This window comes from Lipotes vexillifer, unplaced genomic scaffold, assembly GCF_000442215.2.
Source record: "Lipotes vexillifer unplaced genomic scaffold, Lipotes_vexillifer_v1.1 scaffold285, whole genome shotgun sequence".
NCBI classification, from domain to species: Eukaryota; Metazoa; Chordata; class Mammalia; order Artiodactyla; family Lipotidae; genus Lipotes; species Lipotes vexillifer.
Window position 1 is genome coordinate 1039838 of NW_006788807.1, and position 22845 is coordinate 1062682.

At 39.1% G+C, this 22845-nt stretch overlaps 1 protein-coding gene across 1 annotated transcript in view; it reads right to left on the reverse strand.

Annotated features, from left to right (window-relative positions):
• DSTN (destrin, actin depolymerizing factor) overlaps positions 1-22845 on the reverse strand; it is a 36793-nt gene that overhangs the window by 8159 nt on the left and 5789 nt on the right. The window lies entirely within an intron of this gene.

Below are 22845 nucleotides of genomic sequence, written 5' to 3' on the forward strand. Positions count from 1 at the left end.
GTGGGTTCATGCCCCGGTCCGGGAAGATCCCACATGCCACGGAGCAGCTATGCCCGTGAGCCATGGCCGCTGAGCCTGCACGTCCGGAGCCTGTGCTCCGCAACAGGAGAGGCTGTGACAGTGAGAGGCCCACGTACAGCAAAAAAGAAAAAAAAATGCATGTAAGAATTCTGGGGGTTAAAATACACAAAGATCCTAGCAGTTACTTAGTATTAAGGTAACTGGGCCACTTAATCATCTCATTCATTAAAAGAGCTCACCTCAATCCCATCTAATCTAATCTACATGTAATCATAATCCACTTCAATCCTACCTAATCTAATCCTAAATGAACATTTTACTCTAACAAAGAGGAATATACAGAAAATTACGGCTAGAAAACTACCTCCAAAGTTACACAATCTTACCGCTTTCCCATTTTTAAAAAATACTACCTTAAACCTTCTTTTACTGCTTTAGGAGTAGTTATTGTTCTGATCTTCACAGTTCATCTATGGAAAGCAAGTTAAGAATTTTTATTCTAATTTTTTGAATAGAGATGAATAAAATGTTCAAAGTGACAAAAATTAACAAGGAATTAGAAACAGACCCTAATTCCTCTAACTCCCTAGTCCATAACTGGTGATTTGTAAATCACATTTGACTAATCCATCTTTAAAAGCATGAAGGAAACATTTGAAGCCTTGAATCCAACCAATTAATATTTGAATGTATCTGTCAATATCTAAGTGAAGTATTTCAAACAACACTCAATTCTGACTTGGAAATTAAATTAATTACATATCAGTAACTGAAAACAGAAAGTAAATGTGTATCCTGCAATCATAATGCAACTAACCTCAGCCAAATCTGGCTGTAACTTACAGGCACCTTAAAAGCCTCAGTAAGGAAGAATTTTGGCTTTTTTCTATCTGAAATGAGGAATATGGAGGTTTCTGATGAGGGGAATACTAGAGATATTTATGCTTGAGGAAACTAACACCAAAGACTGTGAAGGAGAAACTGTCAAAGACACTGGAAGCAGGAAGACCACTTCTGAGGCAACTGCCAATATCCAAGAGAAAGCTCTGAACTACAGCAGTGCTGCTGAAAACAAAAACAAATCCAAGGACATTTCAAAGCAGAGCCAATACGGCTGAGAGAAACAGTAAGGAAGAGCATCAAAGACGACCCTGGATGGATTCTCCAGACTGGTGACTAGAAAGACTGATGGATAAACAGAAGGGGGAGGATGGGCACAGTTTAACACATTAATCTTGAAGAATGTGCAAGACATCTAGGTGGAGATGACCAGTCAGTAACTGGAAACAGCATAAATCTAAGAGGAAGGCTCCACTTAATCGGTATTTTGGACCAAAGTCAATACCACGGAGGCATATCAACATTAAGTAGCAAAAGAGAAACAAGTCAATGGAATTAAGAAGAAATTATCAGAAGGCTAAGAAGAAAAAGTAAGACGGGGGAAAAGACCATCCTGGAAGCCAAGGGAAAATAATTCCAGAAGGGAGGTCAGCAATACCAGAAACTGTAAAGTTCGAGAATGACTGGAAACGGACCACTGGGCTTGACGACTGGGCCTCCGAGCATTTCAGGAGACAGAGGGATGGGCAGGAGTCCAGGGCAGTGGGCTGGGGATGCACAGGGAACAGAGGTACAGCAGACAGGATGGCTGGTGGCGAAGGGAAGGGGAGGACTGAACGCTGACTTCCAATGCATGTAAGTTGTCTTCCACTGGGAAGATGCGGCCACACTAACAGTTTAAGAGCTTGAAGGAACAAGAGAAAGAAAGCCAAACCCTAAAGAAAAAGAAAAAAATACTAATATCGAGTACTTCTATTGTCACACACTTCTAAATCACCATTCTATGAGCTAGCTACCATTACTGTTCGCATCCTACAGATGGGGAAATTGAGGCATAGAAAGATTAAGTAACTTGGCCAGGGTCACACAGAAACTGACAGAAGAACTGAGGTTTACACTCAGGCAATTTGGCTCCAGAGGATACTTAACCACTCAAACAACAGTCAGAATCCTAATGAGACTGACGAGATGCAGGGCGCAGATGCGGGAGTCAGTCTTAGGAAAGACTATGCCTTTGCTCCTCTGAATAGGAAGAGGGACGAGGGTAAGGATTTAGAATAGCTGTGATGGGGAGTTCCAAGGGGAATCCCCTAAGGACCAGCAAAGGGATCCGAGGACCCCACAGGTTCAGTGAGGTCAGAGAGGCAACAGTGGAGCAAGCTGGCAGAAAGCAGATGCTGATGGCGGTGTTGATGGAAAGGAAGGACTCTGCATTCTCCCGAAGTATCCACGCTCGAGGTTTCCATCACCTAATCCAAATGACTCGCACGTTGTTCAGACTTCTGCCTTTCTGAACTCACAGCCTTTACACCCAATTGCCTACCTAACATCTGCAGCTGGATGTTTCAAAGGGATCTGATGCTCAGCATGTCCAAAATCAGGTACAGGTTGGTCTCCTCCTCATCAGTCTTCCTTTCCCAGTACACACCACCATCCCAGTTTCATATAAGCCCCAAACCTAAGAGACATCCTCAACAATCCTCTACCCTCACCTCACTTAGCCCTTTGAATTTCCAAGTTTTTCTCCAAGATATTCATTTCTCCCCATTTCTGTTGCCATTCTCCCAGCCCAAGCTACCACTGCCTATTACCGGAACTGTGCCAGTAACCTCTCAAGTCACTGCAGGGGAGGGAGACGAGGACATGCATCCACCCAGGAAGACCACGTTCTCCAGCCTTCCTCGCAAGCTCAGCTGGGGCCACAAGACTGAGCCCTGCTCGGTGAGAGGTGGGCACTGTGACAGGAAGCACTGCCAGGCCTGGCCCTTTAAAGCTGATCTTCAAGCTCTGCCTTCCCCTGCAAAGATGACCCTGGCAGACACACCTCAAGACAGAAGAGGGCTGCCCAACCCCACTGCACTGCACGATAGAGATAAACCTTTACTCTATTATTAGGCCACTGATATTTGGCGTTTAATTTGTCATCCCAAACACAACAGACTGCTCACACGCCCTGTGATCCCCTCCACTCCCCCCAATTCATCCTGTGCACTGCAGCCACAGATCTGGAACAGGAATACCATCACCGTGCGTAAAACACTTCTGTGGCGGCTTTCCACTGATCTGCGCAGGCGTGATCCGGCCCCGCCCACCTCTGCAGCCCTACCTTACAGCACCCGTGCTCGGAAGTTCAGGAAGCTCACTACCAGCCTTCTGTCAGTTGTCTGCATTCAGGCTCCCTCCCGGCTCAGGGCCTCTGCTCACTGTGCCTCATTCACTCTTTACACCTCAGATCAATTCTCACTTGGAAAACAAGTTGTTTGGGCCAAAACCACTATCACGCGCTTCCATGAGATCATATGCCTCTAGCCCATAGCACTTACTACAGTCTCGATGTCCTACCTTCAAGATTACTTGACTGCCTCTCCAAAGGGGCAGTAAGCTCCTTAAGACTATATGTCTGTCTTGTTCACTTTTGTGTTCCCTTGAGGAAATCAAGGATAAATCAGACCCTCAAGGAAGTGTACTGATTAGTGGAGAAGATACAGAGCACATATAGTGCTTCAATACTTGGTAAAACATTCATTATTCCTTGATAAACTCCAACAGAAGGGCGTTTAAAGAAGGTAGAGATCAAACTAGGGGCAGGGAGGGGACGCGGGTAAATCAAGGAGAGTTTCATCTGGAAGGTGACTTAAAGCACCCCAAAATAAGGGGGCTAAAAGGATGAAAAGACAGTTCCTGACAAACAGAACGCAGTTCGTCCAGTATGAGAGGAGGAAACCAGGATGTGGACTGGGTTCAGGGGAGAGGCCACCAATGGCAGGCCCAGGAGTCTGGAGGCACTGGGTATTTTTTGGAAAATACACGAAGCCATGCATGAGAGAGCCAGGACAGGAGGAGACTGGGGCAAGGAGACCACCTAAAGGCCACTGAGGTCAGCAAGGCCGGGGCCATGAGGCCTCCACCAGCGTGGCAGGCACAGTACAAGGAGGAGGTGGTGAGGACATTCCCTGTGCTCCACAGACACTGGCTGGGAAGGGAAGACAGCGAGGAAGCAGACAGAATCAAGAGTTCAGGTCAGTGACCGGGAGGCTGACTGATATCACCAAATGCTCATTTTCTCTCATCTTCCCACTACGGTGGCTTTAGGGGCTTCGATGTTAAACAAGTACAATTTCTTTATGACTAGTAACACTGTAATACTAACTTTTGCCCTTGAAAGTAATTTAAAACATGCACGAGGCAACATGTACATTAGATTCAACTGTAATGAATAAAATATGCTTGAATTTGTTAGACCCTGATTTACTTAGTATATACTTGGAATACACTTGATATGGAAGATTAAACAACTGGTGCCTAGACTCCTGATAATGATTTTTATAAAGCTGGACTAAAATAAAACTGCGAGGGCAGACTGGGAAGGCAGGGGACACCACTCCTCCAGCCCGCCGCCTCTGCCACTGCCCCTCCACGGGCTCAGGGGCACCAGCAGGGCTCTTCTTCCACCTTTGACTCTGGAGGGTGAACGGGAAAGCCTGCGGTATGGACTAGTGGGATGGAAAAAAGATAAACTAATCCTTAAGTAACTACAGTTTATTAACTTTTTAGAGGCCAAAAGCAGATAACTTGAAATTAAAGCACCAGAATTATGAAAGCAACAGCTCCAACCAAGCTTCCCCACTAACCAGCTGTGTCACCTCGGGCATGTCATTTAACATCTCCAGAGTAAATGAGTTCCTTCAACTGATTTACTTAGGGGCATGCACCAGGTCAGCAGGATCACCTGGGGATCCTGTTAAAATGCAGATTTTGCAGATTCTCATTCAGAATATCTGGGGTAGAGTCTGAGACTCTGCATTTCCAATCAGCTCCAGGTGACAATCACTAAACTGTTGCTCTAAAATTTCAAGAAACATTAAAATCTTAGCTCATTGCTATTTTACTTCTTTGCCTACAAGTTTAACTTTTATAATGAAGCAGTAGTGATAGAGTACATTATAAAAACTAATAGGCCCAAAGTCAAAGCATTTTTTGGGCCACAGACTCCTGATAAAAGCCTATGGGTCCTTTCTCAACATGGTATTTCAATCAAAATAAAAGATACAGCATTAAAAAAGAAGCCAATTATATTGAAATACAGTTCATCTATCCTGATGGTTAAGAATTCCTGTGAGTATTAAATTCTGTGGATTTGTTATCACATTTCAATGAATCTCTTAAAAACAGTTGTAACACTAATATTCAGAATCATTTGTTCACTGTGTTTTTACCTAATAGAAAAGATCCTCTCCCATAAGTCTCAGTTTTCAGTATTTCTCTAAAATGTTAATTATTAACATTTTAACTGCTCAGCTGTCAAGAAATCCAAAGTTTATTTTTTAAAGCAAAACCAAATTCAGTTGCAATTTAAAATTTATTTCTAAAGAGTTATTTATATTCAACTGCAAAGTTTTAACAATAAAGACCATTAAAGGATACTTTGAAATAGGACCAAAATCTGCTGCACTGTTGGGAAAGAAAATCTTGAGAGCAAAAATAGATTGCTATTACAAGAGCCTTGTGATTACCTTAAAAAGATATGTTATCCACGACTTCAGTTTCTCTCTGTTCTGTACCAGGGACCACTGGAGAATACCAGTTGCTTTTAGAACTCCACCCCCATGTTAAAATAGTTGCTGTTAAATGATTCTTCACTTATTTTATCTCACGTGACTACCAGTTTTAACTTGTTCCTGAAGCATAATGGATCTCAAACCTGAGTCTCCTCTGGCAGAGCTTGTGTAACACACTGATTCAGAGATTAAATGCATACTGTACACGGAGGCACTGTCTTTATATTCAACATTCACCCAGTGTATGCTTCTTTAAATAAAGTTACTACTCACAAACATAGGGGGAAGTAAAAGCTACAAAGACTATGAAACACTGGGTATTTTAAAGTTAAAACATCAACTCTCCATTTCTAGAGTAAGGGTGGTAATCTTTGAAAGAAGCTCAAGTTTTCTGATTCAATTATTGTAGACAACGGAACCAGGCCAAAAACGAAATGTGATGGCTTACAGCAGCCTACCTGTCAACAAAACTTCAGAAACAGCGGTCTATGTCTATACTACCAAACTCAAGTAGGACGCCTGACTGGCTCCATAAATGATGCCAACTACACTTAACCCAGTCCTCATTGGAGAAAACAGGAATGAAAGCTATTGTTTTGCCTCAGGAAATTATTAATTTTTAAAAAATTATTTTTCTAAGCTGAGAGTCTGAAACATTTGAAAGTAGAATACTGCACAGCAGACAAATACAGTTTCAAATTTACAAACACCTGGCAGAAAAAAATGGCATTAATTAGGTCCTTTCTCAACCTACCAACTCTTAAACACCCACCATAACTGCTAATCAAAGGAGTTGGGGAGTTTAAAAATGGGTTCACAACTATCCTTTATTTACACCATGCCTTGCACAAGGGCCAAGAGAATCAGAAAATTACTGACTACAGAATATTTAGGCTTTTGGCTACTACAACTGGTGCCTCTGAGCAATAATGTTCACACAACAAATAACATGAGAGTGACAAGTACTCCAGGGACGTTTTTACATGTAAGGTTTAAGAACCTTGACACAGATCCTGTGTCAAGATGGGAGGCAGAATACATACATTTAATTTATCTCCCCACCAAAACGCCACTGAGAGTTCAAGTAAGAATGAAAGATATTAGTTTGAGAAGCATTTAGGTCCCTAGATCCCCTCCTGAACTCCACTCTGCCGCCACCCCACTCCCTGGAATTCTGGAGGTTATTCTCTGGAGGAGGTAAACAGTATGTCTTTCTGGCTTAGTTATCATACTGAAAACAGGAAAATAGGTGGCCATATGCAAATGATGCTAAGACACTCCACCTCCAACACCACCTTGAAGCCGCGCTGAGCAACAGAACTTTCTGTGATGATACAAATGTTCTCTGTCTGCACTGTCCAATATGGCAGCCACTACCACACATGGCTACTGAGCACATGAAATATGGCTAATGCAATGAGGATTTTAAATAGTTTAACATAAAATAACACATAAAATTAACTCAATATGTACCAAAATAGTACATATTGGGTAGACAAATCTATAAAACATATTACGTAGTTTTCTACCTTGGAAAAACACTATACTATTTAGGTTTATGGATGCCTCCTGTCCTCAGGAACCACAGTTACTAAACTATGCAGTAAAATAATGCCCCCAAGGGCAAGGATTTCAACTCCAGTTTACTGTAATAATTATGGCCAACTATTTCTGGAGGTAAGGAAGCAATCTTGGGGGGATAAGAGACTTATAATAGACTCTTTTTTTGGCGCGGGGATATTCTGAGTGTTAATTTGGAAGAGTCAAAACAACCAGACAGCTTAAAATTTTTATTTGAAACAGTAATTTCTACCTGTTCTCTGACGACCACAACTACAGATTTAAAAACCATACTGACATTTGATCTATCTCTCTCCTTTCTTCCCGTGACTATTAAATGCATGAACAGCAAAGACATGAAGAACATAAAGGATAAGAACGGTCTTCTTTAACAGTCAAGATTGAGTCACACCACCTCTTACCATTATCCTCTGCACAACTATCAGCTACAGGTGTGAATCAAAGTTCACAATGATGAAAACTGGGGCCTGCTGTGGGGCGAGCTAACAAGCTCTGCCTTAAAATCTGTCCCTGCCCAGTAAGTAAAGATCAGTCAGGCAAGCACACAGCAAATCCTCCATCCCTTGATAAGCCCAAAATGTCCAGAGATGCTGAGTACAGTTTTCTAGACCGTGCCTGGCCAAGGGGGCCAAGAAAGAGCTAAATTAAGCCCCTGCTCCACTAGCCAAGAGAGGCGCCTCTGCAGGGCTGCGAAGCTGGCAGCAGTGCCATCTGCCTGCCTCCTGGGGCCGCGCCACCGAGGGAAGCGCCGTTCTGTCGTTTGCGCAAAGTCACTACACAGGCCAGCAGCGAGCCAGAAAATGTTCCAAGTTAACCCTCTGCCCTAATACACTGGCTCATCCCTCAAAGCCAGGGTGACTAAACTGTTAAATTCACAGCCAATTTCCACTTGTAGAAGTCCTTCATTCGCCTCATAGCAAAGTACAGAAAATGTCCTTGAGACAGCCTATGTAAATCAAATAGCAACTCTCTACTAGCTGCATGTTAATGTTTAGAGTTCCACAAAAACAATTTTATGGTTACACCTTACTTAGTAGGGAAAAAAACTCATTCAATAACCTAAATTCTAGGAACCACCACCCATACCGCCACCAAAAGAAAAAAGAACTTACAGAAAAATCATCTCAACAGCCAAAGTAGATTAGATATAATAAAGGCCCAGTTGCTAAAACATCATCTCTCTCACTCAGATTGTATGCAATCTTATTTACAGACAATCTTACTAGGTGTAACAGGTTCCCCACCAGCTGGGAGGCTGAGAGGCAGGGAGTCAGAAAGGGAGGGCAGGAACAATAAGCAGTTCCATAAACCTGACGGAGAAAGTAACAGCCCCCATTTCTCCCCCCACCCGCCTCAAATCTAGATAGAAAAATGGGAGGGGGTCAGAGCAACCAAGGGATAGAAGCACACTAGCAAAAAGTCCTACGTCTTTCCTGTTTTCTTTCAAGTGCCCAATTTCCTTCAGGATAAAATCCATGCCAAGCACTTTATGCCCTATCTTTCCAGCTTCCCTTCCCACTTCTCCCTGACGTGCACCCTGTAATTCCAGTCATGCACGACCTCTGGGATTCCCTGAATACACCACATTCTCTCCCCCCAGCCAAGTCCTTCAGGGCTCAGCTCAGGCCTCCCCTCTGGGAAGGAAATGCTTACTTGGCCTCTCAACCACCATATGCTAACACAGAGGACGATTATTTCCATCACAGCATCATCAACGACTGTGATGAACTTTCTATTGGGTGTCTGATTCTCTAGACTGTGCTCCTTAAGGGCAAGAACTAACAGTATCATTTTTTCTACAACCATATTCTACCTAAGAAGTATCACCTACTTTATCAGGTTTTGAAAAATGATTAGCCCTTAAAATTTTTATGAAATGTTGTATTTTTCCCCCATTCTTTATGGTACAATTCTTCAGTTTACACCAAGGAAAATACTACATCTCAAAACTTTAGGGTTTTCTGAAAGAAACAAAGCGAAAAACTTCTAAGCAATTTTTATTGATCTCCACAGAATATTTTGGTCCTGATCAGTTCTGCTATTATTTTCTTTTTCCTAAAGATACAGAACTTCAGACCTCTGACATACTGTTTGCATATATTTACAATGTTTATCTTTTAGATTCCTCATAACTGATTGACAAAAACAACCTGTAAAGAAGGAAAATTTTTACATCATTTGATTTTATAAGGACAACTCACTGCATATCACATCATGGAACCATGAATGTACTTGCAATGATGATGAAACTGAAAGACATTTTTTTTGAGCTATAACTGACACAGCATTGTTAGGTCACAACAACATACCTGTTGTTTCAAGTGTACAACATAATGATTCAGTATTTGTATACACTGTGAGATGATCACCATAGTAAGTCTAGTTAGCATCCATCATCACACGTCGTTACAATTTTCCTTCTTGTGATGAGAACTTTTAAGATCTACTCTTAGCAACTTTCAAATATGCAATAAGTACTATTACAATATTATAGTCACCATGCTGTACATCACATCTGCAGAACTTATTTATTTTGTAACTAGAAGTTTGTACCTTTTGACCACCTTCACCCATTTTGCCCACCACCCTGCCTCTGGCAACCACCAATTTGTTCTCTTTATCTATGAGTTTGGGTTTTTTTCTTTGGATTCCACATATAATTGAGATCATAAGGTATTTGTCTTCCTCTGTTTGACTTATTTCACTTAGCTTAATGCCTTCAAGCTCCATCCATGTTGTTGCAAGTGGCAAAATCTCCTTTTTTATGGCTAAATAATATTCCATTTATGTATTTATATATGTGTGCACATTTTCTTTATTCACTTATCCATCAGTGAACACTTAGGTTGCTTCTATGCCTTGGCTATTGTAAATAACGCTGCAATGAACAAGGGGCTGCATACATCTCTTATTCCTTTGCATAAATACCCAGAAGTGGAGTTGATGGATCATATGGTAGTTCTTTAGTTTTTAATTAAATTAAAAAATCAGTATGAGGAATCTTCATACTGATTTCCATAATGGCTGAACCAATTTACATCCCCCCCAATAGCGCACAAGGGTTCCCTTTTCTTCACATCCTCACCAACACTTGTTATTTCTGTCTTTTTGATAACTGACATTCTAATGCATATATGGTCAATTAATTTAAGTCAAAGGAGCCAAGAATAAAAAGTTGACCCTTGAACACCTTGGGGGTTAGGGGTGCTGACCCTCTGCACAATTGAAAATCTGCATATAATTTTATAGTCAGCCCTCCAAGTCCATGGCTCTGCATTGGTGGATTCAACCAACCACAGATCGTGTAGTACTACAGCACATATTTACTGAAAAAATCCACCTCTAAGTGGACCTGTGCAGTTCAAACCCATGCTATTCAAGGGTCAACTGTACAATGGGAAAGGACAATCTCTTTTAATAAATGGTTTTGGGAAAAGTGGACAGTCATGTACAGAAGAATGACACTGGACCACTATCTTACAGCATAAGGAAATTAACTCAAAAAATGGATTAAAGACTTGAATGGAAGATATGAAATTGCAAATCTCCTAAAAGAAAACACAGATGGTAAGCTCTTCGACATAGGTCTTGGTGATGATTTTTTGGATCTGACTCCAAAAAGCAAAAGCAACAAAAGCAAAAATAAGTAAGTGGAACGATATCAAATGAAAACACTTCTGCACAGCAAAGGAAACCATCAACAAAATGAAAAGGCAATCTATTGAATGGGAGAAAATGTTTGCAAATCAGGTATCTGATAAGGTACATATCCAAAATATGTAAAGAACTCACTCACATACAACTCAGTAACAAAAAAAATTCAATTAAAAAATGAGCAGAGGCTCTGAATACACATTTTTCCAAAGACATATAGATGGCCAAGAAGTACGTGAAAAGGTGCTCAACATCACTAATCATCAGGGAAACAATCAAAACCACCATGAGACATCACCTCAACTCTTGGTATCTTTATCAATGCCCTCTGCCTAACACATACACACAATCCCCCATCTACCAGGAACTGAAGCTGTTTAATAAATGTTTATTTAATCAATGTAAGTTTTCTACTTAATATTCTGTTCTAAACGTCACAAATACATACCTTTTATTTCTAAAACTGTCTGATATGTAAGCATCACTTAATCTCAAAATAAATGCTAGATAAGAGACATTAATGTATACAGTATTCAATATGCAAAGAGTATGACCTTTAAGAAGTCAATATCCCATAAAACAAACTGACACATTTCAAAATTTCTGCAATCCCCTCCCCTGTAAAATAGCCATTTGATTCTGCAGTTGACAAAATTTAAAAAGCACTACTTAATAATAAGATATATCTATTAGTGGTTTTATCCAAGGTGGAGAGAATGACTGTTTCAAGCACTTATTAATATTAGGGGGAAAAAAGATCTCCACAATATTTTGCCTCATCTTTCACTAATATAGGAAACAAAGAATATATTCCTAAACTGGGGAATGGAATACTGTTTGCAATAAAAGGAACAAACTGCTGATGCACAAATACCTTATCCTAAGTGAAAAGAACCCAGACTCAAAGGTTATGACTGCACAATTCCATTTATATGATATTCGCGCAAAGGTGAAAGAAACGACAGGGACAAAGAACAGATCAGTGAGTCAGCTCTACACACCACCAGTCCCTCCCATCAGGAAACTTGCAAAAGCCTCTGAGATAGCCTCATCCACCAGAGGGCAGACAGCAGAAGCAAGAACTACACTCCTGCAGCCTGTGGAACAAAAACCACATTCACAGAAAGAGAGACAAGATGAAAAGGCAGAGAGCTATGTACCAGATGAAGGAACAAGATAAAACCCCAGAAAAACAACTAAATGAAATAGATAGGCAACCTTCCAGAAAAAGAATTCAGAATAATGATAGTGAAAATGATCCAGGGGGCTTCCCTGGTGGCGCAGTGGTTGGGAGTCCACCGCCAATGCAGGGGGCGCGGGTTCGTGCCCCGGTCCGGGAGGATCCCACATGCTGCTGAGCAGCTGGGCCCGTGAGCCATGGCCGCTGGGCCTCCCAGATGAAGGAACAAGATAAAACCCCAGAAAAACAACTACATGAAGTGGAGTTAGGCAACCTTCCAGAAAAAGTATACAGAATAATGATAGTGAAGATGATCCAGGATCTGGGAAAAAGAATGGAGGCAAAGATTGAGTAGATGCAAGAAATGTTTAACAAAGATCTAGAAGAATTAAAAACAAACAGAGATGAACAATGCAATAACTAAAATGAAAACTACACTAGAAGGAATCAACAGCAGAATAACTGAGGCAGAAGAACGGATAAGTGGCCTGGAAGACAGAATGGTGGAATTCACTGCTGCAGAACAGAATAAAGAAAAAAGAATGAAAAGAAATGAAAACAGCCTAAGAGACCTCTAGGACAACATTAAACTCAACAACATTCGCATTATAGGGGTCCCAGAAGGAGAAGAGAGAGAGAAAGGACCAGAGAAAATATCTGAAGAGATTATAGTCAAAAACTTCCCTAACATGGGAAAGGAAATAGCCACCCAAGTCCAGGAAGCGCAGAGAGTCCCATACGGGAGAAACCCAAGGAGAAACACGCCAAGACACACAGTAATCAAACTGGCAAAAATTAAAGACAAAGAAAACTTACTGAAAGCAGCAAGGGAAAAATGACAAATAACATACGAGGGAACTCCCATACGGTTAACAGCTGATTTCTCAGCAGAAACTCTACAAGCCTGAAGGGAGTGGCATGATACACTGAAAGTGATGAAAGGGAAGAACCTACAACCAAGATTACTCTACCTGGCAAGGATCTCATTCAGATTCGATGGAGAAATCAAAAGCTTTACAGACAAGCAAAAGCTAAGAGAATTCAGCACCACCAAACCAGCTCCACAACAAATGCTAAAGGAACTTCTCTAAGTGGGAAACACAAAAGAAAAGGACCTACAAAAACAAACCCAAAACAATTAAGAAAATGGTCATAGGAACATACATATTGATAATTACCTTAAATGTGAATGGATTAAATGTTCCAACCAAAAGACACAGGCTTGCTGAATGGATACAAAAACAAGACCCATATATATGCTGTCTACAAGAGACCCACTTCAGACATAGGGACACATTCAGACTGAAAGTGAGGGGTTGGAAAAAGATATTCCATGCAAATGGAAATCAAAAGAAAGCTGGAGTAGCACTACTCATATCAGATAAAACAGACTTTAAAAAAAAGAATGTTACAAGAGACAAGGAATGACACTACATAATGATCAAGGGATCAATCCAAGAAGATATAACAACTATAAATATATATGCACCAAACATAGGAGCACCTCAATACATAAGGCAACTGCTAACAGCTATAAAAGAGGAAATCAACAGTAACACAATAACAGTGGGGGACTTTTAACACCTCACACCAATGGACAGATCATCCAAAATGAAAATAAATAAGGAAAGAGAAGCTTTAAATGACACAATAGATCAGATAGATTTAATTGATATTTATAGGACATTCCATCCAAAAACAGCAGATTACACTTTCTTCTCAAGTGCACATGGAACATTCTCCAGGACAGATCACATCTTGGGTCACAAATCAAGCCTCAGTAAATTTAAGAAAACTGAAATCATATCAAGCATCTTTTCTGACCACAACGCTATGAGATTAGATATGAATTACAGGGAAAAAAACAAAAAACACAAACAAATGGAGGCTAAACAATGTTACTAAATACCAAGAGATCACTGAAGAAATCAAAGAGGAAATCAAAAAATACCTAGAGACAAATGATAATGAAAACACGATGATCCAAAACCTATGAGATGCAGCAAAAGTAGTTCTAAGAGGGAAGTTTATAGCTACACAAGCCTATCTCAAGAAACAAGAAAAATCTCAAATAAACAATCTAAATTTTCACCTAAAGGAACTAGAGAAAGAACAAACAAAACCCAAAGTTAGCAGAAGGAAAGAAACCATAAAGATCAGAGCAGAAATAAATGAAATAGAAACAAAGAAAACAACAGCAAAAATCAATAAAACTAAAAGCTGGTTCTTTGAGAAGATAAACAAAATTGATAAACCATTAGCCAGACTTATCAAGAAAAAGAGGGAGAGGACTGAAATCAATAAAAATACAAATGAAACAGGAGAAGTTACAACAGACACCACAGAAATACAAAGCATCCTTAAGAGACTACTACAAGCAACTCTATGCCAATAAAGTGGACAACCTGGAAGAAATGGACAAATTCTTAGAAATGTATAACCTTCCAAGACTGAACCAGGAAGAAACAGAAAATATGAACAGACCAATCACAAGTAATGAAATTGAAACTGTGATTAACAATCTTCCAACAAACAAAAGTCCAGGACCAGATGGCTTCACAGGTGAATTCTATCAAACATTTAGAGAAGAGCTAACACCCATCCTTCTCAAACTCTTCCAAAAATTGCAGAGGAAGGAACACACCCAAACTCATTCTGTGAGGCCACCAGCACCCTGATACCAAAAGCAGACAAAGATACTACAAAAAAAGAAAATTACAGACCAATATCATTGATGAATATAGATGCAAAAATCCTCAACAAAATACTAGCAAACAGAATCCAACAACACATTGAAAGGATCGTACACCATGATCAAGTGGGATTTATCCCAGGGATGCAAGGATTCTTCAATATACACAAATCAATCAATGTGATACACCATATTAACAAATTGAAGAATAAAAACCATATGATCATCTCAATAGATGGCAGAAAAAGCTTCTGGCAATATTCAATACCCATTTATGATAAAAACTCTCCAGAAAGTGGGCATAGAGGGATCCTACCTCAACATAACAAAGGCCATATATGACAAACCCACAGCAAACATCATTCTCAATGGTGAAAAACTGAAAGCATTTCCTCTAAGATCAGAAACAACACAAGGATGTCCACTCTCACCACTATTATTCAACATAGTTTTGGAAGTCCTAGCCACAGCAATCAGAGAAGAAAAACAAATAAAAGGAATACAAATTGGAAAAGAAGAAGTAAAACTGTCACTGTCTGCAAATGACATGACATTGTACATAGAGAATCCTAAAGATGTCATCAGAAAACTACTAGAGCTAATCAATGACTTTGGTAAAGTTGCAGGATACAAAATTAATGCACAGAACTCTCTTGCATTTCTATACACTAATGATGAAAAATCTGAAAGAGAAATTAAGGAAACAATCCCATTCACCATTGCAACAAAAAGAATAAAATACCTAGGAATAAACCTACCTAGGGAGACTAAAGACCTGTATGCAGAAAACTATATGACACTGATGAAAGAAATTAAAGATGATACCAACAGATGGAGAGATATACCATGTTCTTGGGCTGGAAGAATCAATACTGTGAAAATGACTATACACCCAAAGCAATCTACAGATTAAATGTAATCCCTATCAAATTACCAATGGCATTTTTTACAGAACTAGAACAAAAAACCTTAAAATTTGTATGGACACACAAAAGACCCCGAATAGCCAAAGCAATCTTGAGGGAAAAAAACGGAGCTGGAGGAATCAGACTCCCTGACTTCAGACTATACTATAAAGCTACGGTAATCAAGAAAATATGGTACTGGCACAAAAACAGAAACACAGATCAATGGAACAAGAAAGAACGCCCACAGATAAACCCACACACCTATGGTCAACTAATCTATGACAAAGGAGGCAAGAATACACAATGGAGAAAAGACAGTCTCTTCAATAAGTGGTGTTGGGGAAACTGGACAGCTACACATAAAAGAATGAAATTAGAACACTCCCTAACACCATACACAAAAATAAACTCAAAATGGATTCAAGACCTAAATGTAAGACCGGACACTATAGAACTCTTAGAGGAAAACACAGGAAGAACACTCTTTGACATAAATCCCAGCAAGATCTTTTTTGATCCATCTCCTAGATAATGGAAATAAAAACAAAAATAAACAAATGGGACCTAATGAAACTTCAAAGCTTTTGTACAGCAAAGGAAACCATACTCAAGACCAAAAGACAACCTTCAGAATAGGAGAAAATATTTGCAAACGAATCAACGGACAAAGGATTAATCTCCAAAATATATAAACAGCTCATGCAGCTCAATATTAAAAAAACAAAGAATCCAATCCAAAAATGGGCAGAAGACCTATATAGACATTTCTCCAAAGAAGACATACAGATGGCCAAGAAGCACATGAAAAGCTGCTCAACATCACTAATTATTAGAGAAATGCAAATCAAAACTACAATGAGGTATCACCTCACACCAGTTAGAATGGGCATCATCAGAAAATCTACAAACAACAAATGCTAGAGAGGGTGTGGAGAAAAGGGAACCCTCTTGCATTGTTGGTGGGAATGTAAATTGATACAGCCACTATGGAGAACAGTATGGAGGTTCCTTAAAAAACTGAAAATAGAATTACCATGTGATCCAGCAATCCCACTACTGGGCATATACCCAGAGAAAACCATAATTCAAAAAGACACATGCACCCCAATGTTTCATTGCAGACTATTTACAATAGCCAGGTCATGGAAGCAACCTAAATGCCCATCGACAGACGAATGGATAAAGAAGGTGTGGTACATATACACAATGGAATATTACTCAATAAAAAGGAACGAAATTGGGTTATTTGTAGAGACATGGGTGCATCTGGAGACTGTCATACAGAGTGAAGTAAGTCAGAAAGAGAAAAACAAATATCGTCTATTAACGCATATATGTGGAACCTAGAAAAATGGTACAGATGAACCGGTTTGCAGGGCAGAAAATGAGACACAGATGTAGAGAACAAACGTATGGACACCAAGAGGGGAAAGTGGCGGGTGTGGGTGTGCTGAATTGGGCGATTGGGATTGACATGTATACACTAATGTGTATAAAACTGATGACTAATTAGAACCTGCTGTATAAAAAAAATAAATAAAATTAAATTTAAAAATTTTTTTAAAAAGAACATCAGTGGTTGTTGGGGATTGGAGGAGGTATTAATATGGGCACTTTTTTGGAGTGAAGGAACTATTCTATATTTTGATTGTGGTAGTACTTACACAACTGTATATGGCCAAAATCTGCAGAACTTACACTAAAAATGGTGAATTTTACTTTATGTAAATTATCCTTAATGGAAAAAGTATACATTACTTTTAGTTTTTACTTCAAGAGCAACAATGTAAAAATTACTCTAGTCCCTTTGGAGAAAGATAATACTGAACACACCATAAGCTAATGGTAAACGATGTTGTCTTAGCTTAACAACTTGGCTTCTCTGGAGGATGAGCTAGCATGTCAGTGAACCGAAGACAGGAAGCAGACTTGATGCTGTTGGTTAACTGATCTACCTTTGTTCCGTGGTCACACTCAGTTTCTAAGCCCTACCAATTCCTCCTTAAATGTGTATTTCAAATCTATTCCTTCTCATCTACTCCTCAAATCTTCTATCATGCCCAAGATTAAAAATCTTCACCAATTCCCAAGCACCCACAAAAGTCCAAATTCATTAACACAGCATAAGAGGCCCTTTATTATCTGAACCAACCTACCCTTCCAGATTTATCTTCCACCACAGGCAACGATATTACTCACTGTTACCTTTCAGGAAGCAATTTGGCCATTTTTACCAAGAGCCGTAAAACAATCTAAACTCTTTGACCCTTTAACCTAGTATTCCTACTTCAAGGAATTTATTCTGCGGAAATAATCTGCATAATACTAAAAATGAGACAGTCCAAATAAAAACAGAAGAATTACTAAGAAAATCATAATATATCCACAGGATAGCTTGTGATACAGCTGTTAAAATTAGGTTTACAGTAAGCTTTTAATGACATGGGGGAAATATTTATGATTTGGTTTAAGTGAAAAACTAAGCTGGATATAAAGTTTTATGTACACTAAAATACATAGAGGAAAAAGAAATTTCATCTCTAACAGTGGGAATATAAGTGACTTTTATCTACTCCCTAGTTTCCTCTATTTTCCAAGTTTTCTATGATGAGCAAATTTTTAAAATCAAAAATATATACACACAAACACAAAACTTTTGACTCAGTAACTGCATACCTAGGACTCTATTTTGAACAAACAATGCCAATGAAGGCAAAGATTTATGCTCAAGGATGACTGGGCACTACTTACAATACGGATTTAAATCTAACAGGAAGATGATTTAATACCAATCACTGTATATGCATAATACCATTACAGTTTAAATAGTTTTTACAGATATATTTAACATACCATAAAATTGACCCATTTAAAGTGTAAATTCAGTGGGCTTTAGTATATTCACATTTGTGCATCCATCACAGTCTAGTTTTAGAATATTCTGAACACCTCAAAAAGAAACCCAGTACTCATGAACAATCCCTCCTCTTCCCCTTTCTTCCCCACCCCAAACCTAGCCAACCACAAATTTACTTCCTGTCTCTATGTATCTGCCAATCCTGGATATTCTATATAAATGAAATCATACAACATGCAGTCTTTTTCTGACTGGCTTCTTTCACTTTACATATGTTAAGGTTCATCCATGTCATAGCATGTATCAGCACATCATTTATTTTACTGACAAATAATACTCCATTGTACAGATATACTACATTTTATCTATCCAATCATCAGTCAATGGACATTTGGGTTGTTTCCACTTTGAGGCTATTATGAATAACACTATGAACATTCATGTACCAGTTTTTATGTGGACATGTGTTTTCATTTCACTTGGGTATATAACTAGGAGTGAAACTGCTGGGTCATATGGTAACGCCTAAGTTTAACTTCTTAAGGAAATGTCAAACCATTTTCCAAAATGGCTGCACCATTTTACATTCCCACCAGCAACATATGCGGGAGGGTTCCAACTTCCCCATGCCCTTGCCAACATGTTAGTTTTTTTACAGCCATCCTAGTGGGTATGAAATAGGATCTCACTATGTTTTGATCTGCATTTCCAGGTGGCTAATGATTTTGAGCATATTTTCATGAGCTTATTGACCATCTGTGTATCTTCCTTTAGAAAAATGTCTATTCAAAGCCTTTGCCCGTATAATCAGTTGTCTTTTTATTGTTGAGTTGTAAGAGTCCTTCATATATTCTGCAAGTTCCTTGTCAGACGTTATGATTTACAAATAATTTCTCCCATTCTCCGGGTTGTCTTTTCCACTTTCTCAATGGTGTTCTTTGATGCAAATAAGTTTTCAATTCTAATAAAGTCCAATTTACCTATTTTTCTCTTGGCACCTGTGCTATTGGTGTCACTGCCTAAAAATACCACGAAAATTGTCAAAAAACACTGCCTAATCCAAGTTCACAAAGATTTATGCCTATGTTTTCTTCTAGGAGTTTTATAGCTTTAGCTCTTATATTTAGGTCTATGACCCATTTTGAGTTAAATTTTGTATATAGTGTGAAGCAGGGATCCAAATTCATTCATGTGGACATCAGCTGTCCCAGCATCATTTGTTGAAGACGCTATTCGTTTCCCCATTAAATTAGCTTGACACCCTTGTCACATTGAGATGTGAGAAATAAATGACATAAAACTGTTACAGATGAACTCAACTGTTTGAGAAAAATCTACACTGACATTCTCCAGATATGCACTATCTCCCTTATTTCCATTATAGTACTTATTAAAATCTCCAATTATTTATTTACTGATTTCTTACCTGTCTCCCCCATGAGAATGTATATTCCATAGGAAAAGGGACTTTGTCTTGTATACTGTTGAATCTCTAGAACCTACAACAGTACTTGATTCCCAGAAGGTACCTAACACTTATTTATTGAAAGAATGAGCACATGTTTAAAATGGCCTGAAAGAAAGTGCACCAAATGCACTTTGGATAGGACTGTCATTACAACTCAATTTTCCTTAATGTTCTATAATGAACATACATTATTACTACAATCAGATGTGAAGATATTTTAAAGCTCTGTAATACTTCTGGATCAATTTGTCGTTCCTCAAAGTTCCAAGAAACTCAATTATTATTTTTTTTATTTTTGCAATACGCAGGCCTCTCACTGCAGTGGCCTCTCCCGTTGCGGCGCACAGGCTCCAGATGCGCAAACTCAGCGGCTATGGCTCACAGGCCCAGCCATTCCGCTGCATGTGGGATCTTCCCGGACCGGGGCACGAACCCGTGTCCCCTGCATCGGCGGACTCTCAACCACTACGCCACCAGGGAAGCCCCAAGAACCTCAATTTTTGCCGAACTATTTTGGCTTCTTTTATATAAGACCCCAGCACAATGACACCACCAACTACCTAGTGGCTCAGGTCTAAATCTTCGGAATTATCCTTGATGTCTTTCTTTCCCCTATGCCACACACCCATATGATCAGTAAGTCCTGTCAGCTCTTCCCCCAAATATACAATATCCAATCACTTCTCACTATCCCAGTACTAACAATCCTAATCCAAGCTACCACTGACTGATTGAATAATAGCAACAGTCAATCAGTTTTGTCCCCATTTGTACATCTAAATCCTATCTCACTCCACAACTTAACACCCTAACACCTCCCTACCACCAGTCACCCGACAGCTTCCTGGTGCAATCACCTTGGCTCACCCAGCTCTAGCTCCTGCCTACAGTCCATTTCCTACTTTTCTCCCTGCTTTTCACTGAATTCCAACTACACAAACCTTTTTTGTCCCTGGCATGTCAAGCTCATTCTCTTCTCAAGGCCTTTCTACTTACAGAGTTCCTTCTACCTGAAATGCTCTTAACATGGCTAGCTAGCTCCTTCTTGCCATGCAAGTCTTAAGCTCAAATGTCACCCCAAGAGGACTTCCCTAAGAATCTACCCCAAGGTAGCCAACTTTTCTAGTACTCCCTATTGATCACCCTATTTTTTTCACACCAGTTGCCATTACCTGACATGATCTTGTAATTTTTTGGTTGTCCCTCCCAGCCGCCCACCCCCATTAGAATATAACTTCTACAAGGAATGGACTTTGTTTTTCTGTACTCTATGCCAAGTACCTGGGTCAGTTCTTGGCATATAATAACTTCTCAAATATTTATTGATGATTGCTATTCTAAACCTTGAGGGCAATGAACAACTGTGTTTCATTCTCCATTAATTACTTCAAGAAAAATATAACTATGAGTGGAAGATATTTTTACATCAAGGATCAAAATCACCTGAAAAGTCAAATTAAAAAGTTGATCATAAAAAATGATCATATATAATGACTCCAAGTAAAATAAAATTAGTTTAAAGAAATAATAAACAATTAGAAACATGTTTTTATGCACTCCTTCACCAGTTTCATTTTATCTACAATTACTGAAGTATACACTGGTATACTCAGAATATAAAGAGACTGTTAAACTTGGATCTAAGGTTGTTTAATATTATTATTTTAGCCAGTGCTGATAAGCACTTTACTATGTGCCAGGCATGGCTTTACTTACATGCATCGACAAAATGTTGTGATGGTTAAGTACTATTACCATTCCCACTTGAAGGAATGATGAAATTGAGGCACAGAACAGTCAGTAATGTGTCTAAGGTTATACAGTCAGTAAGTGGCAGAGCCAAGATTCAAAAAACCTAGGCAGCCAGACTCTGGGCTCAAGCTCTTAACCACTTCTCAGTATAGTTTAACAGTAATGATAACAATACCTACCTCACTGGGTTGCTATAAGGATTGAGTGAGATAAGTTAACACAATGCCTGACACACAGTAAATACTTATAAGTTATCTAAGCATTACTTCTTGTTCTTTCATTTGTTACGCTTTCAAGTGCTTTTCTATGGTTCAGGATGCCTCAATGAGCATCAAATACCATTCAGTTTCATTTTTAAGAAAGAAAGGGAACTGGCATTACTGAGCAGTTTTTGCATGTCAGAATTAGTTGAAAGGTGCTACTCTAATAATACTTGCCTTATCTATCTCAAAGGATTTTCACTGTTAAGACTCTAACTAAATTATAACGCAATATACAAAGGGGAGGTACTATTCAATTAGTTCAGTACTTAAAACTCAATTCCCATTGTATTTTAAAAAAGGTATGTGGGAATAGAAAGTATAAAAATTAAAGTAATCCATCTCCATGGGAGCCGGCCCCATCATAATGAAGAATGCCCTCTCATTCACTCATTTGTGTTCATTTGGTAACATCTGTTGTGGGCCTACTAGGAGAGGTATTGTGCTATTGAAATATACAAATCCTAGCCAATGGAGCTCAACAATCTAGTCCCACAAAACATCTTAATAAATTCCATAAAAGGGATTCACAGGCTATCTCAGCACTGTCAGTCATATGCAGACATGCCGCGAATTAACAAAAGTGTTGTACCCACACTAACGTCCCCTTACAAATTAAACAGGCCAATCCACAAAGTCTGAGGCTGGTCCATTAAGGTGGCCACTAACCACATGTGGTTTAGAGAGTCCATTAAACATGGCCAGTGCTGCCGAGGAACTGCATTTTTTATTTTATTTCACTTTAATTAACTTAAATTTTTAAATTGATTTCAATTCCATTACTGGAAAACTAAGTATGCTTGGAGCAACTTAAGTATATAACTCTGCTTTTTCAACTATAAATTTTATGTCTA